Below are 23,787 nucleotides of genomic sequence, written 5' to 3'. Positions count from 1 at the left end.
AAGCAAAAAAACATCGCGAATAGAAATTAGACGAGCGAGAAGAAAAAAAACCAACAAAACTTAATTCCTAGTCATGCTCAGTCCGCCTCCCAAACTTGGAGATTTTACCAATTTGGCCATCGTAAGCGAAATAAAACGATGCCAGAATCTTTTTTTGTGTACACTTCTTTTCTATTATTTTGTTTTTTATTCGGCTGTCCAAACGACTACATTATACCTTACCTTACCTGCCTTTTCAACCGCGCGTTAGACCATCTTTTTTCGACACCGAAGTAGCCAGCGCGTGAAATTACTTTTCATAAATAATTTGAATGAATGACTGACTGATAAACGGCTTTACATAGGAAGCTAATCCTTTTCAGGGACATACTCTTAAATAAGAAAGAGTTTTTAAATGGCGACCAAAATCGTAGACTAATAACATCCTTTATGTTTCAAAAGATTTGACTGAAATTCAAGTATACTGGTTCAGAATATTCTATAAACGGGCTGGACTGTATGGTTTCTGGTTTGAATCCGCCACCATCTTGGAAAATGGCGAGCAACCAGAAAAGTACCCTAAACGTTTTAACGATGGTATTTTTGTACATTTTAATAATTTTAAAATGTAGCAACGCGGGTAACCTTTGGTACAAGTGAACTCGTAATAATTTGTTACTTTTAACTATGGATACTCCGTAGTTCGATGCCAAAATATAAAAGACTACAGCGCAGGCGCCAAAAAGCGCGATGGAAGGCAAAGTTATACCCCCGACGTCTTTCCCTATTAGTTACATCGAAAGGGTCTGTTATTCTTTTAAAAACAATTCTTGAATAATTTTAGTACGCTTACTTCGGTGTCAAACGCCACCAAAAGTCACGAGTTAATGGCCAAATGGACAAGGCCATTTCCCTTTACAAGGTCAACCATGCATTTCTCCTTTCCTATAATTTTACCGCTACCCGGTTACGCTGAATCGAAGATACTAAACGCTTGTTTTTCGACCGCAAAATGAGCGAGGGTCAAAATGATAAAATATTTAAATTTTAAAAGGACTTTACATTTAGAATATAAGGTAGACTCACTTCGTATACAGGATAGAGTATTTCGTTTGAAAAGCATTCATTGGAAAAGGCGTAATAAGTGTACGAGTTTAATTATACCATAGAAATATAAAAACTAAATTTATGTTGGCAGTATCTACGATTTAAGACTTGGACGTGACTCTTTTCATATTTGTTTTGCGGTTAAATTATAATGTACGATACGCTTTTCAGTTTGTCATCTATACTGACTTAATTTATTAACCAATTATTTATTTTTAGCGAGCACTTCGAACTTTATGTTTATGGTAAGGGGAAACCGCGTTTGCTTTACAAACTTCCGGCTAAAGGAGGATGTTCAAAAATGCTCAAAATTGGAAAACGTTCGACAATTTTGTTTAAGAATCTAATTAAGAAACGGAAAGACAATGATAATTTAATTAAGGGGGGGTCATCCCAGAAACACTCAAATCATAACTCGAAAACAGTGACCCGGACGACAAAATGTCACGGAACATTTGCGACTCAAAAAGAACATCTCCCTTAATTTATGGCAGACTTATCAGAAACACCCGTATATATATAATATTTGCCTCTGTAAATGTTTTGACTAACTTACACCACAAAATTTGACTTGGAAATATTTTCCTAAACATGCAAAAAATGCAAGCTTAGCAAATTTAAAATTTTAAAATAACGATTTCTATTTTAGTAAATGAAATAATATTAGCTAGTTTTGAAAAGGGCGACTTTGAGGTATACACGAATTTCCCACGTATATATTTTCCTTTCCACGAAAATAAGCAAATTTCCTTGAAAGTTAAGACTATAATCTTCGGCATTCACGAGTTAGTTTGACTTACGTAATCACTTAAATCGTATATAATAAAGAAATAAAATAGAAAAATTTTGGAAAATAAAAAATAATATCTTACATCCGCGTATATTTCGAATAACTGTCTCGCAAATGAAAGGGTTAAGAATTAAATAAAAAATTTAAAGGGGTAGCGCAATGATATAATAGATACATTGTTCTGTGCGAATTTTCAATAGGCTTATCAAATTTACTTTCTCAAAAAGAGAAATTCTGAAAGGCAAGGAAAGATTTTAAAAATTTAAATATGTCTATTAGCATGATGAATTCGATAAGTGCCCTTCCCCTCGGAAAATCTAACAAGTGGGAGGAGGAGACTCCATTTTTGTGGCCTGGAGTTTCCCGCCAGCATTTCCCTCTCTTTTTGTACCACCGTTCATTTAAAAAAATTCGTGAACCATTTTCGATGAAAATACTACGCTATTAACTTATCTTTAATTACACATTTGTATAAAACAGCGTAATATAAACATCAATCATCTTGTATCTAACTTCCCCCTAAAGTAATCCAAATTGGATACTGTCTAGGCATGCGCTTGCATTCAAATGATAAAATAAAGAATGTAATTAAATGCAAATGGAAAAATTTTATTAGTATGTTAAAAACCACGTGGCTATAAGTGAAATTCTCCTTTTATTTCCGAAAGTTTGTTTAGCTATGTAATTACAAAATATTGCGCAATGAAAAATTAAGTGTACTACGAATTAACTGGTGAAAATGAAAGAGAATGGGGTATTTTCCCCATCGATCTACAACTATAGATAAAATAGTAGACACTTAACCCTTTCCACACCTTCGGGTATTCACGGCTCAAATTACGCTGTATTATTCCAACTTTGAAAAAGTCTCGCCTCATTATAAAACTTATTTTAGTCTCGCGTTGGATTTTACACTAGACGAGTCGAATTTTACAGCTAGGCCTAATGTGTAATAACCATAAAACAGTCTACCATGCAAAAAAAGGCTTAATGTATAATAACATATTTAATTGGAGACTTGGCAATCTTAGTTCTGGCTTGAAATCAAAATGCGGGAGAGTGGAGCTATAGGCTGGGTTTATTTTTCACAGAAACTGAAGAGGTCAGAAGTTAATTAACCTAAAATTTAAAGCGCAAATCGGCTCTAGTAGTGCTCCAAACACGCAAGATAATTTTCAACACATCAATTTTACCATGCCAATAGGGATGATAAGGTAGCAAAATTTCAATTGGATTTGAAACAGCTACAGTATATTCAAAAGCAAGAATGCGTCTTAATACTTCGTACGTACACCACGAGATTATATTTTAAATCCTTGATATCTTTGCGTTAAAATACTTCAAACGCTACGTAATAAATTAAGTCGATATATAAAATGAACGCGCGTTCAAATGGTTTAAATAGATTTTGAAAGGGTTAAACGATTTCCCGTCACTAGCTTTGAAATCTTTTCAATAAGTTCCGGGTTAAAGGGGAGAATCATTTTAAATAGTGACAATGTCAAATCAAATTATCAAAATACGAATGAAGCGAGAAATGTCTCACGGAGTGACATCCAGACTCTTTCGCCTCAGATCTCTTCGCCTTGATACAACTTTATATTGTCACGTTTTTGTTACAGAGGGGAATTTACGCGTAAAATAAAATCTCAAAACACGTTTCAGAAGTTTTTGCCAAGAAAAATATATACGCCGTGGAGTCCTGACGTCATCCGAGTTGAATAATAGCTGCAAATTCACGTGTTCTTCATTATTTATAGTCAAGTCTAAACATCAAAAATAATTTAGGGAAAGAAAGTGTTTTTATATGTAACGATATGTTCATAAAAAATAATGGATAATTTGACTCCTTATTCCTGGACTGAATTGAACTGGAAAAATGTGTAGAATAGTTAGTAATATTTTTACAGGATTATCGATTTTAAGGTTCCAACAAAGGCGTTAGGATCTCTTAGAAAGTTCAACTAGATAATTTAGGTAACCATATAAGTCTCATAACATGCGAAGATACAAGTGGGCGGTTTCAGATTTTTTTAACCATATTGGCAATCTTGCTAATGGAAACTTAAAATTCATATGTTCTAAGGTGTTACCTAGGTTCTTAGAACCACTAATTTAATCAAACCAAAAATTTGCTAATTTTTGTAAATCTACTCAACTGAAATTAATTTTTTCTCCGTGGCTAGACACGTAATTTAGGTAAATCAAATATTAAGAGATCAAAATAGATCTAAGAATTGAGTCACACATTAAAATATTTTTGATAGATGGAACCTCATAGAGAGCCAACTTACAACTCAGAAGAAAAAAAAGTTACGAGTAAAAATACTGTGGAATGAAGAGAGATATGGTATAGGATGAGTGAGAAATATAGAAAACTATTAATCAAAACTGCAGTTAAAACACCATTTTAAAGAACGCGGCAAATATTTCAACAGCATGAAGAAGTCAAACTATCCAAACTGAGGGGTTGGTCAATCTCTCAATGCATCATAGCTAAATAATCAATGCCGCCCTAAAAATTAACTGCGAACTACATAGATTTCATCAGGAATTTACAAAGGACACGCGTGGGTCACTTCGAAATAGGCTAAATATGAAAAGTCTTTGCTATGTCCAAGCCCTCGGTCTCCATACATAAAGATGAAGCGCGCTCGAAAAATAATTCATCACCACCAATAACTGGTTTTCAATGAGCCTGGTTCAATCTATCAATTGAAAATGATGGCACGCGTGACGTCAACTGTACGCTTTACGCGCGTCGTGTATCGACACTAAAAGCGCCCTTAATGGAACTTAACAAGAAGAGCCTCCGAAAAACGCTGCCTAATTTTCTAGCATAGTTCTCTTTTACAAATTTCGAAAGTCCAGATGAAAGTTGCAATGCATTTTTATTTCGCACGAAAGCGCGAATGAAAACCTTCTTATTACTCTTTCAATTGGTAACCTCGTTTTTTTCGAATTTCTGAATTTTGATTAAATATCTAGGCTAAAAATATTTGACGTAATTGCATTGTTTACTCGTATAGTTCAATAGACTGTGCCTGTCATATTCTGAATTTTTTTTTTTTTTACTGATCCATGATCTCACAAAGAGACAGAAAGAAACCAACGTAGCCAAGCAATACATAAATCATATGTTCCACAAGTATGACACTACCTATACTTCGTAATGTTAGAGGCTTACTGAGAGCTCGTTCGAGAACGAGGGAAGCAAAAATTGACTTCTTCCCTTTTAGTCTGTACTATAGTCTTTGACAGCGCCTCACCAGGCGTCGCTTTACGAGAATCTATGACCTCCGTCGCTTCGTGACAAACTTAAGGAACATATCTTATGAACTTATGGTCAAATCAAGAAGGGATATCAATTTAGACTGGAGATAAAGCAAGAAATGTGGCGAATTTACAAATCCTCCCTAATAAACTAGATATCACTTCTTGGTCAAACATAATGATTAGTTTATATCTCTTCCCACAAAACCCTTCTAGATACGTTGAGAAAAATGGCTACGCATTGATTCCTATTAACTCTATGTATTCCTTTGCATATATGACAATGAACCTTCACGTGTGTATATATATATAGGACTATATATCCCATTTAAAAATAATTAAGCGTAAAAAATGTTTAGGCACGCACGTGAACATCCAAATATAAAATGGCTAAAGGGTAAAGGATCTCAAGCTATAAACTAAACTATGGAAGCACTTAGATACGCCGATATAAAGACTACACACGTAGAAACGGAGAGGGAAAAGCGCCTGGAATTAAAAATAAACAAGGTATTCCTAGCTCTCGGTAAAAAAAAAAATAAAAAATAAAAAAAGACCGGAGTGTTTTTGGGTGTGAAAGCTAAGAATTAAGTCCGCGAATTCTCCGAAAACCTTTCTTTTTCGCCACTAAGAAAAGGAAACAAAAAAAAAAAAGAGGTAGTGGCATTCGGAATATAGTAAATCTAGGTTGAATCTACTGCAAGGAATTCCCGGCATAAACTATTGTTTCTCGTCTATCTCTTTCTCTCTGTGGAAAGACTCGCTTTTTTTTCTGGAATCGAGCCACGGGCGTCCCTAGTTTCGCTGGGAAACGAGCTTTCCACGCTAATTTGTAAGGTGCTACGGAAAAACAGCGAGGAAGTTATAGTAGCTGGGTGTCTAGAGTGACTCGCCAATGAACGAACCCACCGCGGGTTTAATTTAGGAAACGAGAGAAACTTGTAAACGTTTGGGAAACAAATTTTACGTAACCAAAGGGTTAAGAGGAATAACTCGATAAACGTATGATCTACGTAACGAAAGATTTTGATATTTAGAGTCGAACAACTCAATAACGTGATCTCAAGGGCTGTTAAATAACAGTATCCCATAATATTTTATTAAAGATAAGTCGCGGTGATTAGTTAATTTATGTATAAAACTGGTTAGTCTAACATAATCAATCAAATCGTAATCAGCTAGGGTTACCAAAGAAATTTTTATATTCAATTTAAATTCTATAACTTTTCCAGATTATCAGTGACCTTTTCCTACCATTTTCCCTAACGTTTATTGGCCTAATAGCAATGGTTCTGATTATAAGAAGGTGTGGTATAAATGAACAATATAGTTTAAATAGCATTTTATAAATATTTAACATAAAAAATAGCGGAGCAATCGAAGTGTCTGGTGAAATGTGATCTCACTAAAATGGCGTTTAAAACAATACCCAGCTGGTTGGTTGAACCGTAGATATTTTAGTAACTTTAATCAAATTCCCTGACTTAGACGAAATTTTTAAAATTCCCTGACTTTTCCCTGACCTTCTTGGTCCATTTGAAATTCCCTGACCGTGGCAACCCTGATACTTTTGTATTTGACAATATCCCGACCGAGATTGGTACACCGAAGGCATAATTTCCACACTCCATAACCACAGAAAATTATCATATTAATTTCAAATTCTCCCAGTAGCTGCGCTGCAACTTGATAAAACCTTTTGACCAATTTTTTCCCCGCTTCTCTACAATGTTTAGAGCACTGTAAAAAAACTACTAATGCGGTTCTACAGACAAACTACTGAAAATCGCACTCCTATGATTTTCTCTTGATAAAATCCACCTTTATTCTGGTTTGGACTAATTTTTTTTATCTAAATCGAAATCGCTATACATCCTGCTATTTTCCTGTATAAAGCTACATGATACTACCCCTTCAATAGTAAACTGTTTATAAAATACCGAATAGTTTTAAATCGAGGGCCAAAGTCTAAACGTTAATTGGATCCCAATGAAAGGGGCATAAAATCACAACGGAAAGCAAAAACAAATAAATATATAGAATAAAATTGAAACCGTTTGAACTAAATTGCTTCGATCACTTTTAAGGTATAACAAATTACAAAAATTACCCGGCGCCTTTACCTTAAATTTTACCAATAAATATTATTTAATTAAGAAAGATAATTAACTGAAGCGATCCCTTGAATGATAATAAACATGATCCTTACCATCTTTAATTTCCGATTCAACCGGTTCGTTCATTTTAACGCATCTTATTAAAAACCATTAATATGAAAAAAAAATTGTAATACCGAGTTTGGTAAACTTTGGCTTAGAAGAGAATTATTATTAATTAAAAAGAGGGAATTATGTATTCGCGTGCGAAGCGTACGGGAGTCGAACGCGTTTTGAGAGATAATGCGTTTTTAAAAGCACCAGCCTTGTTGTTACAAAACTAACACCGAAAAAAAAAGGGTTTTTCGGGGCGAGCTAGAACGATCATTTGCCAAAGCCAGCGTCCCAGGCCGCCACACACTGTTTATGATAACTATAGACAGCGTAGACATAGGCGGGTATATTTCAATGTCCTATTTCATTTTTCTTTTCATTTTCTTCTGTATATCATAAGAGATAGAAGACGCGAGCGGAGGCCGCGCCGTCACTTCGATAAAACGATCCCGTATATCGATATTATTACAAAATATTGCATCGCGCCGCCAACGTTACAGACAGAACTGCGAATTTAAAGTGATCGTAGCCCCTAAGGTGATTTTTCATTAAAGGTTAAATATTATACATATTTGAAAGAGTGGTTTGCTCGTCATGCCATCAAAATTTTAGTAACTTCGTGGTTGGTGTCAGTAACACCTGCGAAAGGTTTTTTGAAGTAGTTGGGTTGAGTGTAACTCAAGGTTGGGTCCGCGAACCCCTAGCTCCCAACAGTTTAGCTTTATTTTTAACCTATTTAAACATTTTTTACCAACTTCAGAGTCAAGGAAATCGGTTGGAAATATAGGAAATGTGTAGCGCCCCTACCGAGAAAAATAAGAACTAGCGGTGATAGCGAGTCCGTTGGGAGGGTTCCCCGTTCAGAAAGGAGAAAGAAAACTACATTTTGGAGACAAAACTAACCGACATGTGTACAGTATTCTCCCTAACAAATTGGATTACAGTTCCATACTTTTGTTCTTTCTAACTCAAGATGGCGTCAGGGGCAGTTTTTAGCAACAATAAGAGAACAAGAATTCCCTATTAACTTGTAAGGTATGTTGCCACTATCTCTTTAATGTAAAAGGGAGGTACCCATTAGCCCCTATAAAACTACGTAACAGTTTCTCCTTGGCTATTATAGAGGGGCGTTGTTTCTCTCGTTAAAATTAACTAGAAAATAACGATCCTTGACCCCTAAAATATGGCGGCGGGAAAGGACGTATTGGTAAATAAAAGGGGGGGGGGGGTAATTGAAGTCGAGAGAGAGCTAAAATTGAAACCCTTTTAATAAACGTCGTTCGTTCAAACGTTAACCGACATCTCTGGTTTTCACCGGTTTTAGTTATATCTCTTTTGGACGCGCGTGTCTCGAGGCAGTCCTTGAATTAGAAAATTTAACCAAACGTGAATAAGAAAAATGTGACGCATAAAATGAGCGGAGAGAAACAACAGACCCAACTCCGAACACTCGGTTTCTTTTCCTTGTATAATTTACCTTAAGATAAAAAGTACGGATGATTCGTTGACCGTCAATGGCGCATTAAGCCAAAGAAGGAGAACCAACCGGTGGATAAACGAAAGTTTTCTTTTTTTTGATTTTGTCGATTCATTTATTTTAACTAATTTCCCTTCCTTCAGTTACTTAGTCCAAGATGATAATACATTTTTTGAAACGTCACTCCCTTAATGACTGTCGGAGATTTAATCATTACTATAAGTAACAACACGACAATAAAGAATAAGTATGACACCCCCCCAAAAAATATTCTAGGCCATAGGACGACAGAGTCCGCGCAGCGTTGCTATCTTGTTAAGTAGTAACTCTCTAAGTTTGTCACTGGTTACCGAGAGTTTGTCATGAAGTGACGTAGGTCATAGATTCAGGGTAAAGCGGCGCCTGGTGAGGCGCTGTCAAAGGCTTAGTATAGAAGTTGGCCTGCAAAACTAACCGAGTGTAGCCATTCAATTCTCGCTTGTCGTTCTCGAACTAGCTCTCAGTAAGTCTCTAGCATACTTATGAAACATATCTTATAAACCTATGATAACACGGGAACCACCCTTCCTTTAGAAATTTAGCTTTACGGAAAACATAAAGTGTCATACTTATCTTTACTACGTTACATAACCATTAGTAATACAATAAATTTTCACCGACCCTTTGAAAAATTAAAATTTTTTGAAAAACAATACCGAGAACTCTATAAATTATAGTTTCCATTCATTTACAGACGTAGGAAGAAGATTAGGTTTAAAAAGAAGATTTTAAGAGGAAATTGTATGATTTAATGAATCAAAAGGAAAAGTCTGCGAGCCGGTCACGTTATGATCACGTGATGTGTCAAAATATTTCAAAGCCGGGTATTCAAAAACGTCTAGGACGTTTACTTTCGGGTTTACATTAAAGTCTGAGACTATGGGAGGAATATGGGTGGCTGCTTAAGCATGCCATATAACCTGTTTAAGATTTCTATACCCTTCGCCTTCACTTACTGTAAATCTCGGATAATTTACGGAGTTATGACGTGGAAAGTATAGAAATTCCTAAAACATTTCATACACAGGGTGTTTAAAAAAGCGTTTTTAAAGAATATGACATTTTTCCCAAGGGTCACCGTTAAGTTTGTAGTGTTTTAGGGATGCTGAGGAGGTGATGGTCAGTTCTGTGGTCAAATCATAATTGAACTAATTGCGCAATTGAACTTTACAACTCGACCTTGAAATAGTTCATTTATTCAAACAAAATCCGGGTTTCTAACGAGTTAATAAGGTGTTTTCAAGGTTGCCAGGTATTATACCACCCATGCATAACCGAACTGAAACTTTGTAGTAGAAGAGTCGGCAGGGTTAATGCTTGACTTAATTAGGGACAAACTAAACTAATAGCTTTAGAATGAACGGAACACCGCAATTGCTAATTTCGAAATTTCAGCTGAGAAAAATGTAATTTATACCCGAGTTCAAATTATTCAAAATTTTATAGCGTTAGGAATTTAAACAAAAGAGTCAAGGTGCACACCTTGTGATTAAAATCGAACCCTTCAAATGTATAACAATACATTTTAATGTTTAGAAATCGCTTTAACTATAAACCCTGTAATGTCCAAAAAAGGCTTTCATAACCAGTGTGTAAATAGTTTTCACTGTAAGTTTCAGAGAAATTTACTTCCCACTTTCTTGACTTAATTCCTAACTGAATTGAAATGTTGTCAGAGGTAATTACTGATAAAAAATGAATTGCTATTGCTAGCCTCTATCCCTTGACCTACAAAGGGGGCGAGCTGACCTCCATCGTATTTATGGTGACATAATTTAGTTAAGGTTAGGGTGGGGTGGGGTTAGGTTAGGTTATCTTTAGGGTCAGGTTGAAAGGAAAGTTACTGTCAGTCTTCAACCCCATAACATAACGAAAGCCTTCATGAGAAAACTACGTTTCAATTTAATCACACGTGACGTATTTTCGCAGTTCAATAAAATCTAACAAAAACAACAGCTTTACTTTACCCTTACATCAAACACCTGTACAATTTCCACACATACAACATCATCACGCGCTCCTACCTAAAAAGTTAAAACACCTATACCTCGTAATAACCTATATACAATTTAATTAATTTTATTTACGAATTAAATTAAACCTTACATACCCAAATCAAAAGTAACCCTGGCGCGTCTTTTTCTTTCAGGTACCCGGGCTATCTCGGGTACGATGACAGCGTAGGCCACCTTGGCCATAATTGGTCTACTACTACAAGTCCCGCTAGCCATGATCGTAATACGCGCGACGTTCCTTATGACGAAAAGTTTCAAATAAAAATTACACCATCCTTAATATTTTTCGCTTCGAATTTCCGCGAATACGAATAAAAAACCAATTCACAGAAGTATTTTTTTCTTTCCTCTCTTCTTTCAACGTTACGTTTCAAATTGACGCGAAATGAAGTCGAGCATTACGATCTCTTCCGTCGTCTGCCGACGTCGTAAAAGACGTTTATCATAAATGGCAGACTTAAATATATGCACGAGGCGAAGCGGTAGTACACTCGGTAATGTTCCAACTTATCCAAAAAATAAAAAACTTCAGTGACTTTTAAACCAGTCGGGTGTATCCGAGAAACTTTAGAAACGCCTTAGTAAAATTTCCAGAAATTCGAGTACTTAATAAAGAAAATACGATCACCCAACAGTTTACGTATAGTAAGTCGCCGGAGTTTTGAATATGTAAGCACCACCGTATACAAGATGATGAGTTAAGATTTAGACTGATGAACGAGGCAACAACAGGCTTGCCGCATTTCGGAACTATATAGGCGTATTAACCTACAAGGCGGTTTATTCCAAATTCACGGCAACGTACAACACTGACGCAACACGTGTAAACGGCCCTAAGCAACAGCTGTATAATACAGAAATTCCAACCGTCCGCGTATACGCACCGCCGGAACTACATGTAGAGGCGGGGGGATGTGACGTCATCCCATCTTGCGCCTTAATATTTATTAAGGGGTGGTAAAATAATATGATCCGAAAAATAAATGGATAAACCGATTTTGAAACCTTTTTTTAACGATCCTACCACCGACCGCGGGTGAGAAGCGAACGTAAATCCAGTCGAAAATCCTTTCAAAGTTTTTTAGTTTAGAGACGGTAATGTTCCTTTTCCTACGCAGGTTTGGCTTACTGCCGAAAAAGTTCTACACATGACGGAGAAGAAAGCGGCCAATTGGGATATAAATAGGCGAAAACAACGCCACGCACACCACCGGCCTAGCTAAGCTCACCAACCATCTCCCGAGAATTTTAGTGTGTGTGTTTGTGGGGTACATACATTTAAACAACCTGGAACTTGTCTAACTTCATTTTCTTAACTGTCTCGGGTGCCTGGTTTGGCTAAGACGTACCTAAGATTACTTACGACTTTAAACAATGAATGGTTGCGCTTCATTTTCCTATAAAACGGTTCTGATTCGTTTCGCTAATATAGAAGTAATAAGAAATAATAACGAAGGAAGGGCTTAATCGAAAGAAAAATTCCTTTTTTCATTTCTTTCTTTTTCCCTACCTAAATATCTTATACGTCATTCCGAGTAATTTATCACGAATCTATTCAACCTCCCCGTGAATATCGCGTAAATTGAAAGAGGCTGCTTCGTAGGGATACGCTAAGTAATTGACTAATATCATAAGCTCGTAAGATATATTTCGTAAGTTTGTCATTGGTTAATAAGAGCTTGTCACGAAGTGACGTAGGTCATAGATTCGAGGTAAAGCGACGCCACAAATTGTTATCAATCACACGCCTGCGAACCCAGCAATAAGGCAACCATAATTATCAGTCCTTTAGCTAAAGTAATTAAATCTCCGTATAACGTTTTCTTATTTGATTACCATAATCACCAATTAAATATTCTTGTAACAATTTAAAAATTTCTTCGTAGTATAATTACGCTTTAGACATTTCATTCCTTCACCCTCTCTCTCTACGTACCCTTCCCATTCGCTATACTCTTATCTCCAACCGGTGTTTAAAAGCCGGTTTCGAGGTCGCCCATGCTAATGACTCCTTTCTTTTCTCTCACAGAACGTATATACAGGGTGTTTGTGAAAGGTCCATCAATAATGAAAGGGCGTATTTATTGGGCCATTTTGAGTCGAAAATGTTCTATGACATTTTTCCGTTCGGGCCACTGTTTTCAAGTTATGATTGGAGTAATTTACGGATGACCCCTTAAATTTAATTAAGAAATTGAAAGACAGCGCTAATTTAATGAAGGGGTCATCCCTAAAATATTCAAATCATAACTCGAAAACCGTGGCTCGGACGGCAAAATGTCATAGAACATTTTCGACTCAAAATGGCCCAATAAATACGCCCTTTCATTATTGATGGACTTTTCACAAACACCCTGTATATCTATGTTTGCAGCCGCGAAAGACCTACTCTATAATCAAGTTTACAATTTGGTTAGCTTAATATCCGCCTACCTTAGTTCGTAAGACATGGATGGTTGACAGTTTTAACGTATCTTAACGGTGTAGTCAATAATTAGGTGTCGCCTACTTGAAACGCAATAATCGAAAAATTGCGCTTATGTACCTCATCAAAGGGGATGATTGAAATTGAACTCTTAGTGGTTTAATTTGTGGTTCATTTGGTAATCTACTCTTTCTTGTATTATAAGATACATTAATTGTATCTCATTAAAGGGCTGGTAGATCTATTCATTATCTAAATGTTTGCGGATAATACATTAATATAGTATGTAACGATTTAACCTAGAATTATTGTTGATAATTAATGAACACGTTCTTGGCAAATAATATATTTCAAAAATTATACTTCACCCAAAACTCGAAATTTTACGGAGAACATTGTTTGGCTTCTTATCAGGTTCGAATGAACCGTGGATGATATTCTTAGAGCCATACACGGTTATAAAGAAGCCTTTAGCGCTTTGAGTCAATTAAGTAACGAGTTGAATTTAAAAATATGAAATTACAAGAGAGAAACTAAAGTCCATCTGTTTTATAGACTGAATGTATCGGATTACAGTTTTATACAAAGTGAATGCTTATATGAATTCTCTTTAAATTGAACTTAGGGGCAATGTCCTAATTTATTGCGTTTCTACGAAACCTTAACCTTTATTTACACAATGGGATTGTCTTACGCAGATATTTACGGGTAAAAGGGACCCCATTTTGGGCAAGATAAGCTTTATCATAGTAAAAACAATACTGCTAAATTTATTACGACTATTACTAAAATTACGAAACTTTTCAGCACGATTTCCTCATATATAGAAAATGTCCCACATTGATTGAATTAAGCTCGCAATTAGCTTTAATTACTTATTCCCAATTAATAGATTCACGATAAAAATGTTATCGCAAATGTTAACTAAGTTGTTTATTTGTTTCGGTCATGCTATAATTTGGAATACGATAGATTACCTTGCAATACCAAATTAATTATTATGGACAATAACAATTAATTACAACTAAATCTGTCATCAATAATTACTTTATGACATTACGAGAGTCGCGTAGCAAATAAGAAATTAAGGTCCTATGCCAATACACTATAAATATTAATTAATTTCATTTATACAGTATATAAACTTAAAATTTCTACGAATGGTTACGAAATATTTCTTAACTTACCGTAACCATTGATAGTAGAGGAGCCAATTGACACCGTTTGCATTCTCACCATGGTGTCGGCCGAAACGCACACGCCGCGCGATTCACCACGTTTTTCGTTTTGAGTTAATATATTTTAAATTTAACTTATTGATTGGGAATTGACTTATTTCGAAAAAAAAAGAAATGGGGAAACTAGGAGATTCGCCTTTCGAAACCGAACGGAATTTTTCAAATACATTTGAGACGACGCGGGCATTGCATGATGATAGTCCTATATTATAGTCGGCTACGGCCTCATTTCCAGGGCTCGACGCTCCGTTTTAAGCGAGATATTTTATATATTTTGGTAGACCGTGAATATTATCGGCGTCTCTTCGACGCCGGTATAACCAGCACCACCATCATGATGATCTCTACCAGCACGGTGGTTCATCCTCGAAGCGGCGTCCCGTCATTAACCCAAGACACGTTATACAAGAGCTTAAAACTTATCCAGTCTCAAAAGAAAGAAGATGGGAAATAAACCATCGAGAGTTTTTCGCAAAAAGGTATTAAAGAATGAGAACCGCGAGCCAGCGAACAGGTTTTTTTTTCATTTGGTATATATTTCGGAGCTCCCGGCACTTTGCAGTTGTTTTTAAAACGGAATTTTTAATTTTAACTTTATTTTATTTTAAAAATAATGAACGGAAGGTTTTAATAACTCGATAACTTACACTCTAGAACTGTAGATTTAGAATAGATAATGCTGCTAGAACCGTTCGACATTGGTTGGCGTCGCGGGACGATGAAGGAAGCTTGGCTAGGTCAATCGCCGCCGGAATCTTATTACATATAAAACCTTTATAGTAAAGAACCTCGTTTAAGGCGTATTGTTCTAATAGTGTTATAATTATAACGTTTAAGATACATAGACAACACCCTATATAGGCGAGGTTAGGTTTTTCGCATTTAATTTCACCTATTTTGCAATCAAATTCTAGGAATTATATGTTTTCATTAGAATAAACGTACGTGCAGGCATATTTTCTTTTTCCATTTTAAATTACGCTTTAAATCGACGTTTTATTTATTTGAAATCAAATCAAATTAAGTGTAGATGATAGCGTTTTAATGGAGAATATGTTACGCCTTTTTCAATTACGATGCGTGGAAGTAAAGTCCAATTGCTAACGAAGCGAGAATCGATAATAAACATCCATATTTTCTTGTTTTTGGGTACCAGAACTAAATGTTGTAGACCACATCTTCTTTGACACTTTCCACTCAGTTTAACCCTAAGAACACACCTTTTAATTCATGGCATGCACACTTATCAGAAAGACCCTGTATATTTGGGAAATTTCGTGAAACGTTTCATCCTCATCTCCGCTATAACGCTTTGTAAAACATCATCACCCTTGATAAACGAAAGTTACCGCGCAGTAGCTCGCCTTGCATAACGTTTAAATTTATCTTTTGACGGGGTCGCGTCACGGCAATAACATAGTGAGAGAAAAATGACGGCGGCATTTACGCGTTATCATTATAACCACGATGACAGCTTAAGGAGAATTAGGCTTAGATTAAAAGGCGAGGTTTTCTTTTAATTCTTGATAACTTGTTTGGAAGACCTCAAAAATACCTTTTAAAAACTTTGTCAAAAATCCCTCGAGGTAAAACAGGGTGTGTATAGAGAAAATATTTAGTCTTTTTTAACGAATTTCTTTTTTTTTTCTCTTAAATTTCAGCATCGTAGGAACGAACCAAGGCTTTTTAATCTCCGTAGAAATTCCGAGGTTAATCTGGTAATTAGAGTTTCCGAACATTTAGCTTAGTAGAACCTCACCACGAGCTGATTAAATATTTTAACAGGGTGGAGGGGGTGACCAACTTCTTTTAATCTTTATCTTTATTTTTTAGAGGACAGAGATATATTCCCCGGGATAAAAATCGGCTGTTAAATTTAGAAAAACGGAGTTGAATACCAAAACAAAAGGGGGCAAAAATAGATCCGCTGAGCGAATTAGAACAAGATGAACGGGCTGACTATAAGAAACCGTTCGCTAACCCGTCATTGTACGTCATTTAAGTAAAAGAATCGTTTAAAATTAAAGTTTTCACTTGTAGAAAATGCATTATATTGTAGCCTAAACATTGATATTGCGAGTTTGTTCCTAGACATAGATATTGATTGACCCTAAGAACACACCCTTCAATTTATGGTAGTATTTGATTTTGCTCAATTTGTGCACAAGCCATACCATACTTCAACATTTGTTTACATTAAAGACAATCCCACTACTTCCCCATCGAGACAAACACATGACGAGGGGGTAACTAAATTAAGCAAGTTGCGAGTGAAAGAGAGAGAGAAGGGGATATAGCATGTTCCGACACCGCTACCGTTGTTATTTTGGCAGTGAGAGTCGAGATTCTGTAATTCTAGAATAATAGCAGACGTTGTCCTAGGTGTTTAATTGAAGGTCTGCAGCAGAAATAACGGGAAAGGCAGAAAGAGATATCCCTTCCCTTCTGTTTTCCTTATCACAAAAAGATGTCAGTAAAAATTTCTCTTTTCTCTCTCTTTCTCTCTGCTTCATATCTGGCAGCAGGAGCTAGTCAAAATACTAAACGATACACAGTTTTACTCTCGCGTTGAGTCACGTAAAACCATTTCAGCCGTTGCTTCATTGATTCTTACGTATTACTCTGTTCTACAAGATTAGAAAAATAAACACTTTCATGTCCGTATGCAACCTAACTTTGGTATAAACAGCGGAGCTAAATTCGGGCTGCACTACATACATTTTGAATTTTCACCATATAGCTAATTGTAATGAAAATCAATTACAATCAATGAAAAACATGTAGATATGTTTCATGCATTTCACTCGTCCTTTACATTGCAAATTATTTTGGAATTTCCTTATTATGACCACAGTATTAGAAAGATTTTTTTTACATTATTATAAATTTAAAAGGAAACTACGTTTTCCCTCATAAATTCCACGGAATGTTGGAAGATAAATTATTTTTGGCTATACGTCTGAAGTCTTAAAAAGTACTAAGTTTACGACCCATTTATAGAGAGTCTGCTTCGTCTAGTTTGGATGTGGCATTAAAGTGAATTTAAGTGCACGATTATTTTCGGATGAAGTTCATCTAGCCGAGAGATTAAATTTGGCAGAATGTAACCTTGTTGCCAAGCTCAATATTATATTTTTTTATTTCATCATGATGACGGATTTTTATGAACCGTCTATTTCTGTATCACTAACCAACAGGGTTATACATCCTGTATAAATGTCATATGGAAAAAGTTAATGACAACTAACACTTAAAATTTAGGACTTATTACTGTCCAGGCTCGATTTTATCCCGACTTTTGAAAATATCCATTCAATAAAGTAAGGGTTCAGAGGTATCATGGTGTTATCACTCTATATCAAACTAATTTCAAATTTGCTTCTATTGAATTATCAAGATCATAAGCGTGACAAGTTTCATCCCGGTAAAAGGGAGAAGTAACGTAATGAGGAACAAGTATTCGAAATTCAGAATAAAGTGCTAGAAACCATGTAGAAACTGATTGCACAGTTTCACAAAATACGATAAAGAATGTTAAGCATTTTCCGATAACCAGATGGTAAATCAAATAGTACTCTCCTCACGCAGTAAATAGGATAAAAAAAATCGAGAACCTAGACTTTCTCAACGGAATTTTTAATGAAAAACTCTGGAACATACTTTCATTACCTTAGCCCTGACCCGTTTGGCAAGGTTGAAATTATAAACTAATTTTAAGCGTTACCTCTATTATTTAAACATCGTGTGGTTGCTTATAGGAAAACCGAAATTGTTCGCGCGGAAAGATAATTTATTTTCGGTTGAAAAATTGTCGAGAGACGAAGAAAAAAAATGGCCTAAATTCAAATCGAGGTGAAAGAGAATTCGACACTATGTATCGAAATAAGAACTCTTTTTACACACCCAGGAAAAATTCGGCAAAAAGATGAGACCGAAGAGAGGGAGAGAGAGATAGAGAGATAGAGAAAAAAGTTTAACGACACAGATTCAGCCTAATCATCGAATAAATCGAAATCGAAAGTGTCAGAAAATGAATTTAGTTTTAGTGGGAACGCAACCGTGACCCCTTTCCTCCTACCGTGTTTAGCTAGTGATGATGGCAATTTTAAATTAAAGTGATTGTTTTGGGGGAGGGGGGGTATCGTTTCGGATAACGGAGGCAGGTGTTCTTTCCTTGGAAAACCTTTCAGATAATGAATATTATCAAAGATATGGCGTGATTTTGTGTAAAGAACCGCCTTAAACTGGTATAGGAAGACACCCAAATTTTCGAGTGGATCACCTCATTAGCCCAACTGTCACCATGATAACCCGTGCACGCGCTAAACCTGGCGCTAGTTTCCTACAAAAACAGTTCTATGTTTCCCATCAATCTCGTTTAAAAATTAAAACTGGTCTCTTGGAAATATTTTTTTAGAAAAATTCATATTGTCAACACGTTTTTTTTTCTTCTCAATTTAGCCGCGGTTAAAACGTGACTCTCGTGCCTCTTGCCACTATAACATTGCGCCACTTCTTTAAAAGCGTAAATCATCACTCGTTGTTGCTGAATTCGCGATATAAAATTACAAAATTACGTTTCAAATCATTTTTACGAGGATGTTTTTCTTCGTAATAATAATTCTCCTTCCAGCTTAGTAGCCTAGACCGATCCAGACTGGAGATTCTGTACCCAGAAAGATGTTATATAGGGAACGCGAGCGCGTCCGTTAGTCGCCAGCCGCTTTTGCAACCAATCAGAAACGGCGCTTCGGGCAACGCTCAACGTAATATTTAATATCTACATTTATTTTTCCGTTCCCCCCTTCTATTGGGCCATTATTTAACCATTCAAGAAGCGCACGAGACACTCACGTGGTGGTTCATAAGGACCTTCTCTTTAACATCGATGATCGAGCCTACATACCTCGTTTCGAAAAAAATTTACGAAATAAATTGTACTGACGCTGGAAGGCAGATTTGAATTTGGCTTTTTCATTTCTCTAGAAGTAGAATGACCCGAAGTTATCATTGGTAACCCCCTTCATTCATAACTCCCATTAAAGAAGGAAGTGCGGTTTAGCACGCAACCTGGGTACCTAAATGGAACCATCTTTCTGTTTGTCACTTCAATTTAAGGGGGGCATACGTAAAATAATCCAATCATATGTAGTAAACGTTGGTCCTTATAGGTCCAAATGTCATAGAACCTTAATTTCGACTCAAAAAATTCCAAATTGTTTAATTGTATTCCCTTCTTTACAAGAAGATAATATGAAAGAAAGTGGTGTTGATTGGTCACGGGATAACTTCAGTTTCATATACTTATAAATTCCCTCCCTTCATAATAGGATCGGATATACGTTTCCGGATGGGAAAAGTTCATTTTATACGAAAGAAGGTTTCGATAAACAAAATAGGACACCAAATTCTGCCGAAGGTTTGGGGTCTAAAAGGCTGGGTTTCAGCTTGTCATAAATTAAATCACTTCCGTTACGTTTCATTCGCCGTTGTTCCATGGCGGCGGTTTTCCCACCTACAACTCCCGGTGTTCCAATATCTTTCAGACCCTGAGGGGTGGCTGAACTCATTTAGGTTTCTGGGTTCGAATTTAGCTTGGTCTACGACAAGTTTAACACGTAGTGTCTTTGTCAAGGGTAATGTTTGGATACATAACTGTGCCGGGTATCTAGACAGTATACTGGCCGAGAAAATGCTTTATGCTCGGATAAAATGAACAGCGTGCAGTCTAGTCTGCGAGCTCTACTTGGGTTTAAGTTATTCATCGAGATTATACAGGGTTCATACAACGTTTGGAAAACAAATTTCCCTGAGATTTCCAGGATTTTCCCCACATACTTCCCTGAATTTTCCAGAGTTACGAGCCTCCAAAGTTTAGTGTAATGCTATTCCTAAGGAGGGGTTGTTAGTTTAGGTTTTGCTTAATTACTCGGCCACTGTTTGTCGTAGCCCTAAGTTTTTAGTATGGTTGGATGGGGGACAAATTGGACTATAACATACTCAAAGGACATCCCCCTATCTCTAGTAGAAACAGAGTTACGAGCCTGCAAAGTTGGGTCTAATGCTATTCCTATGGAGGGGGGTTGTTTGTTTACGTTTTGCTTAATTACTCGGCCCCTGTTTGTCATAGCCCTACGTTTTTAGTATGGTTAGATGGGGGACAAATTGGACTATAACATACTCAAAGGACATCCCCGTATCTCTAGTAGAAACAGAGTTACGAGCCTGCAAAGTTGGGTCTAATGCTATTCCTATGGAGGGGGGTTGTTTGTTTACGTTTTGCTTAATTACTCGGCCCCTGTTTGTCATAGCCCTACGTTTTTAGTATGGTTAGATGGGGGACAAATTGGACTATAACATACTCAAAGGACATCCCCGTATCTCTAGTAGAAACAGAGTTACGAGCCTGCAAAGTTGGGTCTAATGCTATTCCTATGGAGGGGGGTTGTTTGTTTACGTTTTGCTTAATTACTCGGCCCCTGTTTGTCATAGCCCTACGTTTTTAGTATGGTTAGATGGGGGACAAATTGGACTATAACATACTCAAAGGATATCCCCGTATCTCTAGTAGAAACAGAGTTACGAGCCTCCAATGTTTAGTGTAATGCTATTCCTATGGAGGGGTTGTTTGTTTACGTTTTGCTTAATTACTCGGCCCTTGTTTGTCATAACCCTAAGTTTTTAGTATGGTTGGATGGGGGACAAATTGGACTATAACATACTCAAATGACATCCCCGTATCTCTAGTAGAAACAGAGTTACGAGCCTCCAAAGTTTAGTGTAATGCTATTCCTATGGAGGGGTTGTTTGTTTACGTTTTGCTTAATTACTCGGCCCCTGTTTGTCATAACCCTAAGTTTTTAGTATGGTTGGATGGGGGACAATTTGGACTATAACATACTCAAAAGACATCCCCGTATCTCTAGTAGAAACAGAGTTACGAGCCTCCAAAGTTGGGTCTAATGCTATTCCTATGGAGGGGGGTTGTTTGTTTACGTTTTGCTTAATTACTCGGCCCCTGTTTGTCATAGCCCTACGTTTTTAGTATGGTTAGATGGGGGACAAATTGGACTATAACATACTCAAAGGACATCCCCGTATCTCTAGTAGAAACAGAGTTACGAGCCTGCAAAGTTGGGTCTAATGCTATTCCTATGGAGGGGGGTTGTTTGTTTACGTTTTGCTTAATTACTCGGCCCCTGTTTGTCATAGCCCTACGTTTTTAGTATGGTTAGATGGGGGACAAATTGGACTATAACATACTCAAAGGATATCCCCGTATCTCTAGTAGAAACAGAGTTACGAGCCTCCAATGTTTAGTGTAATGCTATTCCTATGGAGGGGTTGTTTGTTTACGTTTTGCTTAATTACTCGGCCCTTGTTTGTCATAACCCTAAGTTTTTAGTATGGTTGGATGGGGGACAAATTGGACTATAACATACTCAAATGACATCCCCGTATCTCTAGTAGAAACAGAGTTACGAGCCTCCAAAGTTTAGTGTAATGCTATTCCTATGGAGGGGTTGTTTGTTTACGTTTTGCTTAATTACTCGGCCCCTGTTTGTCATAACCCTAAGTTTTTAGTATGGTTGGATGGGGGACAATTTGGACTATAACATACTCAAAAGACATCCCCGTATCTCTAGTAGAAACAGAGTTACGAGCCTCCAAAGTTGGGTCTAATGCTATTCCTATGGAGGGGGGTTGTTTGTTTACGTTTTGCTTAATTACTCGGCCCCTGTTTGTCGTAGCCTTAAGTTTTTTGTATGGTTGGATGGGGGACAAATTGGACTATAACATACTCAAAGGACATCCCCGTATCTCTAGTAGAAACAGAGTTACGAGCCTGCAAAGTTGGGTCTAATGCTATTCCTATGGAGGGGGGTTGTTTGTTTACGTTTTGCTTAATTACTCGGCCCCTGTTTGTCATAGCCCTACGTTTTTAGTATGGTTAGATGGGGGACAAATTGGACTATAACATACTCAAAGGATATCCCCGTATCTCTAGTAGAAACAGAGTTACGAGCCTCCAATGTTGGGTCTAATGCTATTCCTATGGAGGGGGGTTGTTTGTTTACGTTTTGCTTAATTACTCGGCCCCTGTTTGTCGTAGCCCTAAGTTTTTGTATGGTTGGATGGGGGACAAATTGGACTATAACATACTCAAAGGATATCCCCGTATCTCTAGTAGAACCAGAGTTACGAGTTTCCAAAGTATAGTGTAATGTTAATCCTATGGAGGGGGTATGTTCACGAACATTTTGCTTAATTACTCGGCCCTAGCTGTTTGACACAAATCTCCCTGATTTCCCTGAGGTTTTTGTCTAACTATTTATTTCCCTGATTTTTCCAGGTTTTCCAGAACACTGTCTCGCCTTATATTTTCAAAAATACATTGTATCCCACAAATCAAATCACTAACGCTTACCTTGTTCTCGCAAAGGGATACTGTCGGACACTAACAACGGCAAATAATCGAAATATTCCAGTAAATTAACCGTGGTTGGCTTCGTCGAGCGGCTTGACCTCGAGCTAGATCCGCGACTGCTAGCCATTGTTGACAAATCCCGTTTTCTTTCAAAAAATATTTAAACGACCGAGCGCAATATATTGTATTTCTTCTATTTTGTCAAAAAATCCGACAAGTAAATAATGATCCTATAGTTTAATAAATAATTTATGAACTTAATTTTTAGTCCCGGATGATGTGTTTATTCAACTGTGGGCTCAAGGACTCGCAATGACGAGTACGATATGTAATGATAAATACGTTTTTTTCGCGAGGTGTTTTTCTCGACAAAAGAGAAAACTCCCTGATTATCCGATGTTTATTACGCGTAAAATAACGAGACGCACCTGTACATATAGTGTTACAGTAATCTCGGGGATTTTAAGGGCTTCTCACTACGGATTATCTTAAAAATACTAGGTTGGGTCCTTAACTTTTGGAACTACTCGCGTAGTGGATGGATTTACGTACAACCGCGATTAAACAACGATGTGAGATTCCAGAACGCGGCGTAACTAAATAGTTACTCGCATTCCCAGCCTCGTATTACCACATATAGATATAAGGATTCGAAAAAACCAACAAAAAATATGAGATAACAATAATCTTTATAGGGGCCTATTTTATCGTTAATAAGAGTGTTACACGAATTAAATAAATTACGGGAAGAATATTGAATTATGTAGATTATTTTTCAAGAAAACTAAACGCCGTCAGAGCGTCGT

The 23,787-nt window shown here is 36.7% G+C and overlaps 1 long non-coding RNA gene across 3 annotated transcripts; it reads left to right on the top strand.

The window, feature by feature from the left end:
* Positions 1–12,499: 12,499 nt before the first annotated feature.
* Positions 12,500–23,242, top strand: LOC149609924 (uncharacterized). Of its 3 annotated transcripts, none has more exons than XR_016376947.1 (3): positions 12,500–12,528; positions 14,835–15,032; positions 22,907–23,242. It is a non-coding gene; the product is annotated as an uncharacterized LOC149609924 (long non-coding RNA). The 3 variants fall into 3 exon arrangements; XR_016376948.1 differs by lacking the exon at positions 12,500–12,528 and adding an exon at positions 12,557–12,687; XR_016376946.1 differs by lacking the exon at positions 12,500–12,528 and having other exon boundaries at positions 14,647–15,032.
* The last annotated feature ends 545 nt before the right edge of the window (positions 23,243–23,787 follow it).

Source organism: Phalangium opilio, unplaced genomic scaffold (genome assembly GCF_054372755.1).
Source record: "Phalangium opilio isolate 3A_F unplaced genomic scaffold, DU_Popi_V2 ptg000344l_1, whole genome shotgun sequence".
NCBI lineage: Eukaryota > Metazoa > Arthropoda > Arachnida > Opiliones > Phalangiidae > Phalangium > Phalangium opilio.
The sequence above is the reverse complement of the archived record's forward strand: the minus strand, read 5'-3'. Positions and strand labels throughout refer to the sequence as shown.